General features: G+C 45.8%; 1 long non-coding RNA gene across 1 annotated transcript in view; it reads left to right on the forward strand.

Annotated features, from left to right (window-relative positions):
* The window catches only part of LOC144152672 (uncharacterized), a 147,404-nt gene that overhangs the window by 42,849 nt on the left and 86,155 nt on the right, over positions 1-18,400 (forward strand). The window contains exon 4 of the long non-coding RNA XR_013319208.1: positions 949-1,110. This is a non-coding gene — a long non-coding RNA (uncharacterized LOC144152672). The remainder of the gene's footprint in view (positions 1-948; positions 1,111-18,400) is intronic.

Below are 18,400 nucleotides of genomic sequence, written 5' to 3' on the forward strand. Positions count from 1 at the left end.
TTTTTATGAATTATATTTGTTATGTTTATGTAAGGCTATGTACAAACAAGGCCATTCAAACAAGACTGTCTCTACGAATGATGTGATCCTTTTCAACTAAGCAGAGCAAACAAATTTTTCGGCTTAGTTTGGCGATACTTTGTGCGGTTATTTCAAACAAATACTGATCTCTCGGAGCTAGTGTACAGTATACAACCATACGCAACGCGCAGCCCTCTTGCTAATGAGAGACAATGTGAATTGTACTTGGCGTCTGTATGCATAAAACAACTATACAGACTGCCCTGGGAACACAGAACGTCAACACCATAAGACACGCTGAGGGCTCGAGTCTCTCCCTTCAGTCGAACGGTGCAATTCCTTCTTCTGTGTTGACGTATTTTTGTTTTGTTTTGTGATATTGCAATACTGTTGGCAACCGCGGCTGTTTAACTCATTTTTTCCCTTTCTCGAATGGCGTATCTATCAACTCCCGTTTTTTACATTGTCATCACGTTGTTTATGAATTTTTTATGAATATGTTAGCGTCTACCCCCCTCACGTTCTAACAAGTACCTATTAACGCATTTTCTAGTAAGTGCAAAACAACGAGGCAGTCTTCAAAAAGACTGCAACTCCAAGTTTTTCACTTCTAACAAAGAGAAACCTGAACAAGATGGCTGCCTAAAACCAAACATTCCTTAAGCATGAACGATGATATTCCACAGACAATATACCGAAGTGTGTGATGAAGGGAAGAACATCGTGTAATTCCAGAGACAAATTTCGCTTATCACCGATTTGTGAGCCTTTGTACGTTTCGGTTTCTTTACTAACCAACTGTATATTCTGGTTACGTACACAAGTGCACCTAATGCTGGTAACACGAATAAATGAGAATAACAAGCCCACCAATAAAATTGCTAGATGGTATATTTGATTACCTCGTTGAACATCCTTTCATTCCAGCTGAAATTCTGAGTGCGTCCCTCGACCGGTCGGTTCGTCCATGCGACGACTTCTACTCTTACGCCTGTGGAGGATGGATTAGAAGCCGTAGGCTACCAGAAGATCTATCGTATCTGGACCCAATGAAGATACTAACCGTAGAAGTGCTTCACACGGTGAAAGGTAGGACAAAATCCCAATGTAGAAGGTGTTATTTAGGCGAAAAAATATCTGAGATCTGAAACATTTTTAAAATTCTGTCGATGCAGCTGCAAGCTTTCTTGCAGACGCTTCTGGCCAAATATATTTGATAGAAGAACTGAAAATTTCGATCTGCGGGTGATATCTGCGAAGAACTATAATTCTGTGGATTTTAGTCAACCTTCCTTCAGTCAACCTTTGATTTCAGTCAACCTTTGAATTCAGTCAACCTAATAAACAAGCAGCGTTTTGTAAAGACAGTTCAATAATATACCTTATGAACACGATTAATCACGTGATAAATGCGCCGAGTATACTCAACCTTTATTATAGCCTTCACAGATTATGAGAAAGCATTTGACTCTGCCGAAACCTCAGCAGTCATGCAGGCATTGCGGAATCAGAGTATAGACGAGCATTACGTAAGAATACTAGAGGATATCTGCAATGAGTCAATAGCTACCACAGTCCTCTGTAAGGAGAGCAGTAAATTGCCTATAGGAAAGGGTGTCAGACAAGGAGGCAGTCTCCACAATGTTATTTACACCATGCTTACAAGTATTCATAATATTAAATTGGGACCAGGTGGGCGTAAGGGTTAATTGAGAATGCCTCAGTAACCTCAGATTTCCCCATGACGTTGACTTGCTAAGTAACTCGGGGGACGAATTGCAAAGAATGATTACTGCACTAGACCAGCAGAGTACAATCTTCGGCCTGAAAATTAATACGCAGAAAAATAAAACAATGCTCAATAGCCTCGCGAGCAGTTTGAGATGGGTGGCGAGCCAGTGGAATTGGTACGCGAATATATCCACTTAGGCAAAGTAGTGACCCCGGCTCCCAACCATGAAGCAGCGCTAATTAGAAGCATCAGATTGGGGTGGAGTGAATTCGGCAGGCATTCTCAGATAATGACTGGCAGCCTACCATTGTCCCTGAAGAAGAAAGTTTGTGCATGCTGCATTTAGCGGTACTAACCTACGGAACAGAAACTTGGAGGCTCACTCAAGGGGTTCAACCTAAATGCAGCACGACTCAGCCATAAATGTAAGGAAAGACGATGGGTGTAACGTTAAGGAACAACAAGAAAGAGCAGTGGGTTGGGAACAAACTCGTGGTAAGGATATATTGGCAGAAATTTAGAAGAAATGGGTGTGGGCAGGGCAAGTAATGAGAAGGCAAGAAACCCATTGATCATTAAGGGTAACAGAGTCGAACTCTAGATAACGCGAGCGTGGCCGGGGCGGCAGGAAGTTACGTGGGCAGATGAGATCATGAAATGTGCGGGGAAAAATTGGTCGCAGTTAGCACAGGACCATGATAACTGGATCCTCTATGGGATCTAAGCCCGGCAGTGGGCTTAGACAGGCTGATGATGATAATAATAATTCTGTGGAACCTCGCGATTGCTGAAGAGGACCGCATTTATATTATAACAAAATCAAGTTATTCAAAAAAAGAAACCAAAGCAGTGATAGGAATCAAGCCATACTTTCAGCAAAGGAGACACTGGACTAAAAAAAGAAAGGCACACGCTAGTCTAACTCGTTAAACGCCAAAATATAGAAGGGAACACTGATATACGTAGATAAAACAAGAAATGCTAAACAGAAACATTAGTTTGTCAATGAAGCAAAATCAAAGTGCCGGACCAATGTCGTTACCCATCGCGTATTCTCGCGAGACACGCAATCCGTCGAAAGAGTTGATTTCTTTGCCTAAAAGCGCCAAACACGGTGCACTGACGCAGTTTTAGCCCTCCTTGTTTATCACAAAATCTTCGAAGATGGGCGTATGTGGAGCGTGTCTGCATACAGGGAACGCGTCTGCAGACAGACAGACAGACAGACAGAACAACTTTATTTGGCCCCAGCTGTGGCGACTAGGCCTGTGACGTCTTTTCCGTCGTCGGTCGGGCAGCAGGGCCCCTTTTGGGAAGGGTTCCGGTGGCGTCGCCCAAGCGGGGCAGGTCTTCTTGAACTTGGGGGTTTCGGTCGCGCAGGGCGGCCTCCCAGCGCTCCTCGCTGGTGATGGTAAGGGCAATGGGGTGGGATTGGTGCCTGGATAGTGGGGTGCTATCACAGGCCCATATGATGTGGGATAGCGATGCGTGAGGGACCGAAAAATATGGGCACGCCGCTACGTAGGTGTCGGGAAAGATCACAGACTTGATGGCAGGGGTAGGGAAGCAGCTGGTCTGGAGCTACCGATAGATGACTGCCAAGGATAAGGATAGAGATGGGTAAGGAAGGGGGAAAATGGAACGCTCGAAGCGTTAATGGGGAAGGATGTCCCCATATGCGTGAAGCCTGTCCCGTAAAGTGAATACATGACTATCATTGGGCACACCATCGAGCCCTCGGAAGACCAAAGCTCCAGCAGCTTCGTGGGCCGCTGAGTGTACAGGTAGCGCGGTATGGGCGGGAGCCCAGAAGAGAGGGAAAGAGCGGGAGCGGATGTTGTGTGCCTGCAAAAGGACTTACAAAGCTGCTGGGGGAACGCTTGCGTAAAGGAAATTTAGGATGGCTGATTTAGAGTCACTGATAATAGTTTGAAGGTGGGGACTGTGAGTCATAGCCAACGCGATGGCAATCTCTTCTCCCTCCGTGGAGGATGTTGTAGGTAAGAAGAAGGAAGAAAGCTGAGCTTGCTTCGAGCCAACCACCGTGGCTAAATCAGCCGCTCTGGTTGTATAGGTTGCTGGATCTGTGTAGAGAGGGGGGGAGCCTAGAGGGTGAAGCCAGTCTGCAATCTTCATTGTGTATGGGATGCATATTTCTCGGAGAAGGTTCGATTCGTAGCGTCTAGCGGATGGAAGGGGGAATGTCTATCAATTGCTGATAGTTGGAGGGCGGGGTGAAAGACCTAAGGAAGTAAGCAAGTTCCGACTGGTGAGACTTTTAGTGAGCCTTTCTAACTTGGCGGTGCGTTGCGCCTCCACTATCTCTTAACAACGTGAGGGTTCGAGTTAGTTGGTACTCCATAGTGCAAATTTAGACAAAAGACGAATGACACAAAGACAAGCGCTTGTCTTTGTGTCATTAGTGTTTTGCCTAAATTTTTTGAGCTTCAAATTTCCACTATCTCGTCAAGAGAGTTGTGGACACCCAGTGCAAAGAGGGGATCGTTGGATGTTTTTGGAGGGAGTCCGAGGGCTACCCTGAAACATTTACGTATCATGCCGTCAATTTTGATTCGTTAGCTTAGTTTCATGGTTAGGAAGGTGGTCGAATACGCTGTTCGGAACAGGACAAAGGTTTGTATGAGTCGAATGAGGTTACCCTCCTTGACACCCTTATGCTTGGAAGCTATTCGACATATTAGTCTGGTAGTTCGCTACACCGCACGTTCAATTTCTCGGATAAAGTCCCGGTTGTGTCCCTTGCTATGAAGGTGTAGACCAAGGACCCTGATGGTCTGGACTGTAGGTATGATGTTGCCTGAATGGGTGGTAATCGAGATGTTTCAGGGGGTTGTGTATGTTGGGCCGAAAGAGGAAAAGCTCGGACTTTTGTGGAGAGCAGGAGAGGTTGCGGCTAGATGTGCATGTTTCGATCATTTGAGTAGCTGCTGTTTGAAGGGTGTCATGAATGTGTCCGTCCGAACCCTTGGAGATCCAAAGAGTGATGTCATCTGCAAAAAGGGAATGGTGGAGGTCCCGTAGGGTAGATAGGAAAGAAGGAAGGTCTTTTATGGCGATATTGAAAAGAAAGGGTGATAGCACCGAGCCCTGGGGAGTGCCAGTGCTTCCCAAATTGATTGAGGATATTTTATCGGGACCCAGGTGGACAGCGAGCGTTCTATCCGATAGAAAGCAACGAATATAGTTGTAAGTCCGCTCTCCCAAATGTGACTTCGTTATACCCGCGAGAATTGCCGAATGGGAGATTGTGTTCAATGCTCGTGTAAGGCCCAAACCGAGTATAGCCTTGGTTGTCAGCACAGGAGCAAGAGCCGGGTCAATAATATGATGCTGGAGTTGGAGCATAACACCCTGAGTGGACAAGTTAGGGCGAAATCCGAACATGGAGGTCGGAAACAGATGGGTCCGTTCGGCAAAACTAGTCAGTCTGGAAAGGATAACATGTTCGAAACGTTTACCCAAACACGATGTCAGTGATATAGGGCGAAGGGTATTTACGTATGGTGGTTGGCCAGGTTGAGGAATCAGGATTGTTTTGGCCGTACGCTACCATTCTGGGATAGAACCAGACTCACAGCACTCGTTTAAGAGTCGCGTGATACCCTACACTAATAAATTGTCTAGGTTACGTAAAATTTTATTAGTTAAAAGATCTGGTACTGGGGCCGATCTGGTGTGCAGCCGCTGTACGGCCGCCCTCACCTCGGCCTCAGTTATGGAGGCATGCAATTCGTCGTTGGAATTGTTTGTGTATGTGGGGTGTTGAATAGGCGGACTCTGTTGGACATATTTCTTACTGATGTAGTCCGGAAGGTCTTTCTCCGATCGCTCAAAGTAGTGGTATTGTGTGGATAGGGATTGAGGTGTTTTCGTGATACAGGGGGCGATTAAATGGCGGAGGTTGTTCCAAGTTTTTCCCGAATTGAAATTGGCGTCAATAGACTGGCCTGTGGCCTCAGGTTTGAGCCACAAGTATAAAAGAGTAATTTTCTATTTCTCGTTTGAGTCGAGCGATCCTTCTTCGGAGGTTTCGGTTGTGTTTTTGTTGGGAAATGCGTTTGTGCAGGCTAGTTTTAGCTTGCCACATATGTGCGAGGCGTGAATCTGGCTGGAAGAGATCCGCATCGATTTCTAATTCACGTGTGGCCGATTTAACACGATTGAGCAGACCGTCCTCCCACTCAGAAAGAGTGTCCCCAGCGACACGAGGTGATTTTTCGGTATGTCTAAAGGTGTCCCAATCGACGATGGTGGCAGATTTCACCGGCCGGGACATGTGCTTAGGGGGACTGTGATATGCAGTATTTTGTGGTCACTGCCTAGATCCTGTTGCGTGTTTACCCACTGGGCCTTGGGGTCGACGTATCTGCTGAAGGATAGGTCGGGGGTAGTGTCAACGCTAACATTGTTGCCCAGCCTGGTTGCGTTTGCGGGATCCGTGAGGAGGGTAAGTTGTGCAGCTTACCTCAATGATCTGCCTTTGATAATGCCCTTTCTTTAGCCCCACGCTGGATGGTGCGCATTAAAGTCACCTGTTATGGCGATTAGGAGTTTCTGTGAAATAAAACTGCCTTTTTAAAGAGAGAGTAAAAGCGATGCATAGGAAAGAGAGGGCTGCTGTAAACGTTGAGATCGAATAGACTCATGGCGTCTTTACTGGGGGGGGGGTGATTTCCACAAAAACGTGGCCTATCTCGGTTTCAAGAGCGTGTTGTACAACGGCAATGTTGCTATGAATTAAAATACTTGTTTCTGTAGGATTGGGATGTGAGTCGGGGAAGGATTTTTATCACGATAGTTAATTCTACGACACCTGTCTCCTGAAGGCGCAATACATCTGGGGGAGGACTTCCCAGGCAGTACAGGACTGTTCGGCCTAAAACAGGCCGGTGTACTTTGGCCGGTGATTTTCTGTCCGGCCGTTTTCCGGCAGCCATGTTCGGCCCATGTCCAAATGTGGGCCTTTTGGCCGTATACGGCCGTACTCCCATGGCTGTTCAACGGCCAGTGTCCGTCGGCCAGTCGACCGGCTTACGGTCATACGGCCAGATTCCAGCCGTAGGGCTCCGGCCATTCTAAAGCCACCCGTGTACGGCCGAAGTACGTCCGCCGGAGGACAGCCGAGATGCGGTCGTCGGACTCCAGCCGGACTACAGCTACCGGAAATACGGCCGTGCTACGGGCATTGGAGTTCAGCCACAGTACGTTAGCTGTACTGAGGCCGGTCACTGCATGTCGCGCAAGCAGATGACTCATTCACGCAGTGCAGAATCAGCACAAACCCAGAATTTTGGGTCCAATGCAGCCACATCAAAGTGAGCTCGCGCGCAGCCTCCAGCCGTCAAGCTTTCAGCGCAGCCTTGCTTAATTACCAGCCTCAGTTGACAGCAAAATTCTTTTATTAAACAGTGCTCACAAATTGTCGTTCCTTTAATTGCTGTGCCTCATTTACTGCCGAACACAGAAAATATTCAGTTCTTTGTAGAGCTTGAATAGATGTATTGTCCAGGTCCTGATATCCTCTGTGGGGCGGCTTACCTGTAATAAACGGGGAAAGAGGAGGGGGGGGGTGGCGGCGGAGGGCGCATACTTTAGTGGGTTGAATTTCAGAGAGATAACTTTCGCCGCTTTTAGCCAATTTCTTTAAGGGCAATATTCCGGAACACTTTCGTGCTATGACTACATAAACTATTTTTATAACAGTTGCTTGACCAATTTTGATGTATATATAACCGGCGGGAATGCCTTTACGAAGCGTTTTGGTTCTCAACAAAACACTCAGCAGCATTTAATATAACTTCTTCACAAAAAAGTATGTCCAGTTTTTGCCCATTTTTCTTGCAAAGACATTTTCTACTCGATAAACTTTTCTGATGGTCTTGCGCAGGGCTGATCATAAGAAGGAGCGAACAGGTACTTTGATTTTCAATCTATTTTAATGTTGTTTTCATGAGTATACGTCCACACCACTTAATAGTCAAAAAGTGCTTAATTTTCTTCTAATGTCATACTACATTCAAAAAATTCTAGACGCGTCGCGAATGACGCCCTGCTTCAGGTGGCTGCAGTTGTATCCCTTTGTGTTCACGCAAGGAAAGGCGTAAAATTAGAGTTACATAATTTGTTTCAAACCAATAACATAGCAATGGTAGCATGCATACAGGAAACCTTGCATACTGCAACGAATAGGGCAATAAATATTTTATTGGTCAAGGTTGAATGCGTAGGGTTCTCAACCCGTCGGAGGCAAACTTGCTACTCTTGAAGTTTATTTATTTATTTATTTATTTTTTTATTTATTAATTTTTATTCATTTATTTATTCATTGTTTTATTTATTTATTTATTTATTCATTTATTTATTTGATGCCTGCTTGCCTTTGCATGCATTACAGAAGGGAGATACATAACACTAAGCATTAAATATGAGACAAAATAACAAAATAATTCTACAAAGCGCGCTCAAAATCGTCAATATAAACAGTTAATGCAATCATACGTCGAATATAATTACACTGCAGTATGGATGTAAAATAAAATGAATCGCGGAAGGCGTCACCTTTAAAGGAAAGTTAATAATTTGCTTTAAGCTAGCGGTCCCACTTTGTAATATGTAGAATGGCGCTTGGACATACTTCTCCCCTTCTACAACAGTTTTCGAATGGTAGGTATTACGAAAAAAGTTCAACCTGTGGTTTCGTCTGTGATCTTTCATGTCCTGCCATTTCAGGTTACTTTTACTTTCTCTCATGCTAAGTTGAGCGTGCCAATTACCTAATACGAATCGCACTGACATATTCTGTATGTTTTCGAGCGTATCAACGAGCTCTTTGGTGTAGCGATCCACGAAAACACATGCGTACTCCAAGATTGAGCGCACATGAGTGAAATACGGTTGTTCTTTTCAGTTAGATGGAGGTTCACTGAAATTTCGTCTCAGAAAGCCAAAAACATATGCAGCCGTAACTTTTATGGTGTGAACCTGCCTATTTGACCTCTAACCACTCCCTAAATAAACTCCTAGGTATTTATATTCCTCGGCCGTTGTCACAGCAGCATAATTTACGGTATACGTATCCAATTGGAATGAAGGTTTTCTTGTAAAGGTGCCGTTAACACACTGTTTAACATCCAAAAACTTTTCTGAATCAGCACACCAGGATGTTATTAAATTCGAATAAAGCTGCAGGTATACGCAATCACGTTCATTCGCTATAGTCCGGTTAACTACACAGTACTTTTGAACAAAGCTATAGAGCCAATAGTAATAACAATGCAAAAACCGATTCATTCAGTTCATTGGATGAAATGTACTACGCAGAAGGTGATATGCAACACCATCATTTGCTTTTTTGCAGTCCAAGAATATACAGTCAACAACTTTAAGCTTATCTATTGCAAGAGCCAAATCGTGCGTGAACTCAACAATCTGCGTTAAGCAAGAAAATCCTGACAAAATCCGTGTTTGCTAGGATGCTGGCGATTATGTTTACCCAAATGAGTCATATCCCAAGAGTAGCTAAGCTCACCTTCAAACATCGGAACTAAATTAACAGCTACGCTTCGTCAGTGACAAGGCTCTGTTGTTATCGCAAATTTAAAATATTTTTTTCTAAATAAGCAGTCGTAAAATCCCCTGAAGCAACATAGTGCAGGGCATGAAGTTGATCCTACCAATGCACGAGCGAGTCTCTTCTACGTTTATCACCAACAACATAGTGCAACATTGCTTGTCGCAGTTTAATTGTAAGCAGAATAACTTGCGCTTTTGCTCGCACTTGCCTTTCTTTGGTGGGGAGTCGTTGACATGGTGGCGGTTTAGCTCCTGCGTGGTGGCCGCTTGCTCGACGCCCTTGAAGGCCAGTTATTTTGGTGAACCATCTCCATCTCGGATCGGACATCTCTGGCGGGTCGATGTCTCCAATGCTCTCCATTTCTTGAGCGGGCGAATAGCCTAGAGCTGATGCGTCGACGAAGCCGGCGGCCGAGGCGTGGTAGCGGCGATGACTGGCGAGGCTTAGCTTACCCGTCGGTGTGGCACAGTCTTCTTGTGGCAATAAATGACTGCCCGTTCACCAAGAACACTCATTACTGTTTGACAAACGATGTTCGTTCATTTAAAACGTAGAAACACGGAGCGGATGAAAAACGCGTCCCCGTCTTTCGGCTCCCTAACGGCTTTTTCTCCCCCCAGGAAAAGACCGGTCGGTCTCCTTCCAAACACGTCTGTGCATGAATTCTCGGCGCCAAGGCGCGAGCCGTTGTTCGGCTGTATGCCGTTTGCCGAAAAAATGACGTATAACCAGATACCTTACGTAGGCCGCTCTCCTCTTGAACACCGGTTGCCAGATATTCTGTGGCCATTCGCTTGCCGTAATTCGGCCGAGGGCAGCTAACCGAATGAAAAACGTATATTCTGGGGCCGTACGTCCGCCGGACGCACGGTTCACCGTTGAAACAACGAATGCACGGCAGCCGCGCTCCGGCCGGTCTCCTTTCGAACACCAACTGCCGCAAGAATACGCATATTCTGTGGCCGGTCGCTTGCCGTGCTTCGGCCGATTACCGCTTCCCGAAGAAAAAACGGATGCCCTAAGGCCGTACTTCGGCCGTTCTCTTTCTCAACATCGGCAGCCGTAAGAGAACTGAATATCTGGCAGCCGGTTAGCTGCCGTTGTACGTCCGGACACGGGCGGACGGAAAAATGCCGAAGCGCTGGTTGCCGAATGTTGGCCGTTGAACGCATGATCAGTGGCTGCCAGAACCTGGATGCTGGCCGGACATGCCAGAAAGCGGCCATAGACGGGCCGGTCTTGGGGCACACTTTCTGTGCCGCGTGGGATTATGATTTGATTATCAATAGTTTGTTGTAGGTTTCCGCGCTTACGCCGGTACCCACGACAATTCCCCTGTAAAATGGTATAAAAAGCAGTTTCGATGTTCACTAAGTTGGGAGGTGGACGGCCTGTCGTAAGGCTTGCAAGCTTTCTTGGTAGTAGGGCGTGACCCTACTGCCAATAACCGCTCTTTTAATGTAGCTACCTGCGAGGTCAGTTATGTCACAAGGTTGAAGAACGGTTCAAACTGTGTAGCTAGCTAGGAGGTGATAATTTCTGTGATGTTTTGAATACAATGCTTTAAATCTTGCTTGGTTATGTAGGGTGTAGAAGAACCAGTTTGGGGAGGGTTAAGAGGGGTTGAGTGAAACGAAGGCAGGTTATCACGGTCCATGACTGCTGATTTATCGGATTCGCTGGGGGGTTGGAGAAATGTGTTGAGCAGTTTGATCTCGGCTCTAGGTTTATTTTCTTCGAGTGCCTGCTTGGGTAACTGCTTTAACTCAAGTAGTTCATTTGATGGGGTAGATGAGCTGGAGGCCACCGCTGCTGTCCAGTTTACCCACTTGGAAGGTGGGGACGATGCCTTTTTCTTCTCTTGGGTGGTGTTCCCTGGTGTGGCTGCTGGAGAAGCTACAAAGGCACGTCGCTCTTGGGAGGCAGGTGGGTGCTGTTCATCGGAAGCAGGTGGAGACTGGGTGGTGACTTCTGGCGACGCTGACAGTGCTGCGCTATCTTCTCTCCACTGTTTGCGGAAGCTGGCGGTCTTTTCACGGGGAGGTGTCGCCTGGAGGCGTAGCTTGCACGAACGATCTCCCAGAGGATGTGCGCCGCCACACATTGTCCATTTCGGTTCACACATGAGTCAGGAGGTTCCGACGAAATGGTCGCCCCATCTCCTGCAGCGCATGGGGTTGGGACGTGGGAAAACGTTGGCGCGTAGTCCATTTTCACCACAGTCGAAGCATGCCTCCACCTTCTGACGATGGATGACGATTATGGCGGAGACGAAGACGATTATGGCGGTGCTTGTTGAGCCCATGCGGCGCGCCTGGAGGGTTTTGGGGTTGGCCGGTGTGACGATACTGGCTGTGATCGCTTCCGACATATCGTAGGTGGATATGCCATGTATGACTGCTTTGGAGGTACCTTCGTGGGTGGTGACATAAGGAGACAGTTGGAAGTTCTGTGAGTCGATGTGAATTGCCGTGATAGCATTGGATTGGCCTGCCCTGGTTATACTGGGCGTACTGAGCACGAGAAAACGTTTCACAGTTGCTAGTAGCGCATCGACCGTTTCGTGTGTCCTTTTTTTCATTCTATGCGTTGGTCGTCGTGGTAAATTAAGCGCTATTTGTTTCATTATGGAAGATGCCTGCCGATGCTTCGGCCGCAAAGATATTACCAGCGGTAAGAATGGCGTCTCGAAGGTTCGCAGAGCCAGTTTGGGCAACGTCCGTGCACCGTTGGGACGAAAAATAATCTTGATGTGCTCTCGGAGGAGACGAGGCAGGCGTGGGAATGTGCGTCATAGGGAGCGGCTAGCAGACGTGTTGACCTGGTTGCTAGAAGGGGCAGCTTCAAAAAACGATTGCAGGGCCCGACTGCGGTGGTGGCGGCAGCATTCCACCCAGCCCTTTGACGGCATCGATAGTCATCGGGAGGAACCAGGCCTTGCTTTTCCCGACAAGCCGACAGCGTCGCAGAGGGGCAGTCAATGAAATCGAACAGGCATTAAGGTTAGCCGAGGCGCCACGTCGATGTAGACATTGCAGCGTTATCACGGTGCAACCGCTGGGGGAAACAGGTGGGGTTTGATAGATCGTCGGCGGGTTGTGCTAGGAGATTTCACACACACCGAAATTTGAAGGTAAGATCAACCTACGCCACCAAGAAAGGATTTGGTGCGGAGTCCATGCGAGGCACGTCTTACTGGGAGATCTCAGCGCGTCTGCAGAAATTGCGGCGTGCACCCGAACATACTGCAATGATCGGCGAGGTGGCAGCACCCCCCCCCGCCGTTCAGTCACAGATGCGTGTTGCTGTGAAATATTACCATTAATGCGTATATCAGCCTGCCCTGAGTACCACCGTTTGCACGGCCAAGGGATCCTGTACACCACACCCATCGCGCACTCTCCGAACTTTTTCGCATGTTTTGAAACGAAGCAGGGCTCATTCAATTCAATTCAATTCAATTTTTATTCAGGGATGTATACATATTGACATATGGGTTGTAATACAGACGGAGGTCCCAAGACCGAAGCCGTACGCGGGACCTCCGATGACGATACACAAAATATTACGAGCGACGTTAAAAAAAAATAAAAAGGTATACAGAACTATTGAACCATAAAGAACGACATATACAAAGCCAAACTATAAAACTATACAGAACTATTGAACAATACATAACTATGTTTTCAGAGACAAAATATAAAACTAAATAGAACTTTAGATACAGTTATAACAAGTAGTAGATTTCAAGCAAAATATAAACAACGAGATACAATAAAAAATGGAACATTAATATACCACAAGAAATTTAAATGTCAAGCAGGTAGTTCCTAAGTACAGTTTTGAACTTATAGAAAGAATTTGTTTTAATATAGCTGGGTAAAGAATTCCAAAAAGATATAGCTGAAAACAGTATTGTATGCTTACCATAATTAGTTCGAATCTTAGGAAGCAAGAAATTGTTTGGACTCGAAAAACGCGTGTTATTCGTATTAGTAATCATGCGAACTGGGAAAACCTCTAATACGAGTTTGCGATTAAGAATTTTGAAAAATAAGATACCGAGGCTGTACCGATAAATTTGAGCTAGAGGCAAAACCCGAAGTTGTTGAAATAGTGGAAAGGAAGAAGATCGACGGGGTGCAGAGTTGATGACGCGAATAGCTTGTTTCTGTAATGTAACGAGGGGAGACAAATGGGTGGCGTAAGAGCTACCCCAGGATGTTATACAGTAGGTTAAATGACAGTGAACGAAAGCAAAGTATAAGCCCAGAAGGATTTGAGTGTTAAAATATGGACGCGCCCGAATAAATGCCCTTATACCGAAAGACGCCTTTTTAACAATTGAAATTACATGCTCATCAAATTTAAAGTTCGAATCAATGACAACGCCTAGAAAGTTAGTACGGCTGCAAAAGGCAATTTTTTTAGAATTTAGATAGAGACTTGAAAAAGTAGGAAGTGTCTTGTTAGGGGAGCAATAAAGCATAAAGCAGGTTTTACTAACGTTAATGGATAGTTTATTTGATAAACACCAGCGCTGTAGTGAAAACAAGTCAGCTTGCAATTTAGACACTAAATTATTAACATCGTTATCACTGGAGAAGATAGTTGTGTCGTCGGCATATAAGATACATTGTGAAGTTGTTAAGCACTGAGGCAAGTCATTAATGTACGTCAAAAATAGAAGAGGCCCCAAGATTGACCCTTGGGGTACACCTTTGTTAATATTAGCCGGGTGTGACGTCTGGCCATTAACGCAGACTACCTGACGCCTGTTTGAAAGAAAACTTTTTAGAAGAGTTAGGGCAGGTCCGACAATGCCATAAAGCTCTAGTTTCTTTAAAAGAATGCTATGGTTAATCGTGTCAAAGGCTTTAGATAAATCAATGAAAACGGAGCCAGCATATTTACCACAATCAATAAATGACTTAATTTTGTCGGTGAAACAAGCTATCGCGTTGTCAGTGGACAGGCCACTGCGAAATCCGAACTCACAGCTAGTAAGTATTTCAAATTTTGTTAAATACCGGGAGAGTCTTAGTTCGATTAGTTTTTCTAACACTTTATCTAGAAACGAGAGGATGGAGATGGGTCTGTAGTTTTCAATAGAGCGATGATCACCTTTTTTGAATACGGGGACTACTTTTGCCAATTTTAATTGATTTGGAAACACACCGGTCAGAAAAACTAGATTAAAAATGTGACTAAGCGTAGCGGAAATAAGATTACAGGCAAACTTGATATGCGCCCCGTGTATACCATCTATTCCTGGGCCTTTAGCCTTTAGCAGTCGAATAACGGACTCAACTTCTTCTGGAGAGGTAGGGCGAAGATAAAAGGATTGAGCACAACGAGGAAATGCAGGCGAATATGTATAAGAATCAGATTCATGGGTAATATTTGCAAAATAAGTGCTGAAGGCATTAGCAATAGACGTTGGTTCAACAATACAGGAATCATTATAAATTATTGAAGTAATTGCTTTGTTTTGACTCGTGTTGTTCAAAAATTCATTAAGTATTTTCCACTTTTTTTTGGTGTCATGACCGCACAATTGAAGCTGACGCTCATAATATTGTTTTTTAGCACATTTAAGTAGGGATGATAAAGTTGAAGCGTAGCGTTTGTATCTTTCTTTAGGATTAGAGTTGAAAGGTTTACGCTTCGTTTTCTTAAAAAGATTTTCTTTCTTGCGCAAGCACCGTAGAAGCGCTTCAGAAAGCCAAGGACTACGGGGAGCGTCGTATCGCCTGTTGGAAGATTTTACTGTAGTGCAGCTGATTACAACATTCGTAAAAATTGAAATAAACTTTTCCATAGCAGCATCAGGATCAGTAAATGAGTACAGACTAGACCAACTGACGTTTGAAAGAGCATCGATGAATTTTTCTTTATCAAAAGTGGATCTGTACTCAAATTGGGGACCGTTATTTGTCTTACTGATTTGCAAAAATACTGGAAAATGATCTGTGACGTCACATTCAACTACGCCAGTTTGTATAGGTACATCAAGATTAGAAAGGATATGATCCAACAACGAAACAGCAGCGTTATCGACGGCACGTGTAGGGACGTTAATCAGTGATTGAAAGCCATAACTCGAAAAACAGCTTAAGTAATGGGCTGTGGTAGGGTTGCAAGTATCCAAAAGATTAAAATTAAAGTCGCCCATTATCAACACATTCTTATTTTCGAAAGAGAGCTTATCCAACAAAAGGGAAAAAGAAAGGCAAAAGTCGCTTCAGTTAGATGATGGTGAACGATAGATTGATCCAAGCACAGTCTTTTTGCTACTGTTAGGAAGGCAGAACGAATCATCAAATTCTATCCAAACGGATTCGCACTTAGGGACATTAATCTGCAAATCATTGCGCCTAATATAAGCAAGATGCTTTGAAATGAAAATAGCAGAGCCTCCGTAAGGGGCTTCAGCTCTGTGAGCATATTCACTTGAGTAATCTGGGAAGCCATATAAGTCCCTATCTGCATCAGAAAGCCAGGTTTCAGACAGGCAGATGGCGGAAAATTTGTGCATAAATGATTGCAGTTGTACAGATATTTCAGCGTGGTGTTTCTTTAGGCTTCTAGCGTTGAAATGGATCGCACTGAATCCAGCACGCGATATGTTTTTACCAACATCGCCAGCGCTTATGTAAGCCATTTAACAGGCGTAAAACGACCTACAAAGCGCAAGGAATTATGGCTCAGTTGTTGAAGACGTTCAAGTCGGCCTCAGATAAGATGCGATAGACTTTGCTGTCCGTTGTTTTTCTCGCCTTAATTACGCAGTTCTCCGTCCAGACGTACATCCAGTTTTTTTCCTTTTTGAGTTCCCTGCATTTGGCAAGCAGGGCCTTATTGTCTTGGGTGAGGTGTTCGTTCACAAAAATCGGGAATTCTTGAGAGACCGTAAGGCCAAGTGCAGAAGACGTAAGGCGGGCCTTACGTGCTTTTGCGATGAAATCAAAACGCTTATCGCGGGAACGGAAGCGGGCAATAATGTTCATTTGGTTGGGGGTGCGAGTAGGAACTCTGTGAACAGTTTCTACGTCATCCGTGGTGACAGGACATTCAATCTTCTCTCCAATGAGCTCGAGGATGTTGGTGCAATTTTCGCCTTTTGTGACGGGCACATTCCGAATTTCTATGTTATTCAGTCGTGAATACTGCTCCAGATGAGCCACCCGAGCTGAAAGCCGAGCATTACACTCTTCCAAGCGTTTGTTATTTGCCACAAGAAGTTCGTTTTCCTTCTTGGCGGCTTCAAACTGAATGTTGATGAAGTCCATCGATTTCTTCATTTCGATGATTTCTTTTCTCAGTTCATTCACTTCACCAGGCTCATTTTGCGCTAGCACAATCTTAGCAGCATTCAGTCCCTCAGTGAGTTCTTTGAGTTTATTTTCAATTTTTAATTTGAAATCCTCGAGATCGCTGGAAAGGTTAGCAACAGTGCGCGTCATGACAGACTGAGCGATCCGACAACTGCAGCACCCACTTGGAAGAAAAAGAAGCGAAGGCGTTACCTGAGTTTGTAGAAAATTCTTGATTAGTGCCAAGTTAGGCGCGAGCCACAGTGTCGGATCGCTCGTCAGTCAATGAAGTCGGTCGAGGCGAGATGGCGGTTTTGAAGTCCCGCCGGCGTCTGAAGCGTCACCGTGTGTCCAGGGCAGGAAGCTCACGGCACGGGATTTAGGCTGCGCGGCGCACCAGGCGATGCGGCGAGGGCCGGAGCAGGAACACGCGGCAATGAAGCAGCACGTCGGCGAGAAGTGGGGGGCACGAGGGAAGGTACCTGAGTTTGTAGAAAATTCTTGATTAGTGCCAAGTTAGGCGCGAGCCACAGTGTCGGATCGCTCGTCAGTCAATGAAGTCGGTCGAGGCGAGATGGCGGTTTTGAAGTCCCGCCGGCGTCTGAAGCGTCACCGTGTGTCCAGGGCAGGAAGCTCACGGCACGGGATTTAGGCTGCGCGGCGCACCAGGCGATGCGGCGAGGGCCGGAGCAGGAACACGCGGCAATGAAGCAGCACATCGGCGAGAAGTGGGGGGCACGAGGGAAGGTACCTGAGTTTGTAGAAAATTCTTGATTAGTGCCAAGTTAGGCGCGAGCCACAGTGTCGGATCGCTCGTCAGTCAAATGAGTGATTCATTGAGAGAATCATTGAGTGATTCTTTGACCTTTCGCACCATCTTCAACAATTTCTCTGGAACTGAGAACGCTACCTGGATTCCAAACGTACTACTGACCTTTTTCAAGCGGTGGGACGCCGAGTGCACGTATGGCACAGCTACCACCGTGGCCTTCTCACTCTGGGTATCCGCACCCGACATGTGGGCACTGTTGACTTCGTTGAGAAGGCTCTCCGCCATGGATTCCACCATTTCTGGTGAATACCTGTCGTTTTCTATCTTTCAGACTGCTGTAGCAGGCTTGCTTTCATTTTGTGCCAGCAGGATAGAGTTGGCGACGCTTTTGCAGCATTATTCGCTATGCCCCGCCTCACGAGGCTGGCATTGGCCGACTATTAAGGAAGAATGCCCTTTTCGTACCAGGTGCATACTGATAACACGGCTGACCATGACCAACGAGCAGGTGAATGTCTAGAAACTCGAGGTACTCCAATTCAGCAACCTCTAGAGGGAACTGGACACCCTCTCCGCACTCAGTGAAAATGCTGAACACATCTGCAACGAAGTTTTCGGTCATCGGGCAGAACGTATTTCAGGAATCAATAGAAAGATGCCGTATTTCTGTAGTTTCAGAAAGCACTTGAGAATGTCTACCATGCCTTACGGACAAATGTTGCATAACTAAATTATATTCTTTGTGGTTGCAATGGCTCAAGGCCTTCCTTATCTACCAACATCTCCACTTACGTGAAACCTGGGGAGAAGCGAAGCAATCAGCGTAGAAGTGTTATCTTGACGCCTTGAAATTTTGCCAACCGAGATGAAACCGTTGGCGGAAACCCGCGGAGATGAAATGTTCTAGAGCGAGCCATTTGAAAATGAGTATCCGGGTGTGTTCGTTTAGTACGGGTTACGTTTTA

This window comes from Haemaphysalis longicornis, unplaced genomic scaffold (assembly GCF_048455015.1).
Source record: "Haemaphysalis longicornis isolate Haplotype H1 unplaced genomic scaffold, Haemaphysalis longicornis Haplotype H1 scaffold_9, whole genome shotgun sequence".
NCBI classification, from domain to species: Eukaryota; Metazoa; Arthropoda; class Arachnida; order Ixodida; family Ixodidae; genus Haemaphysalis; species Haemaphysalis longicornis.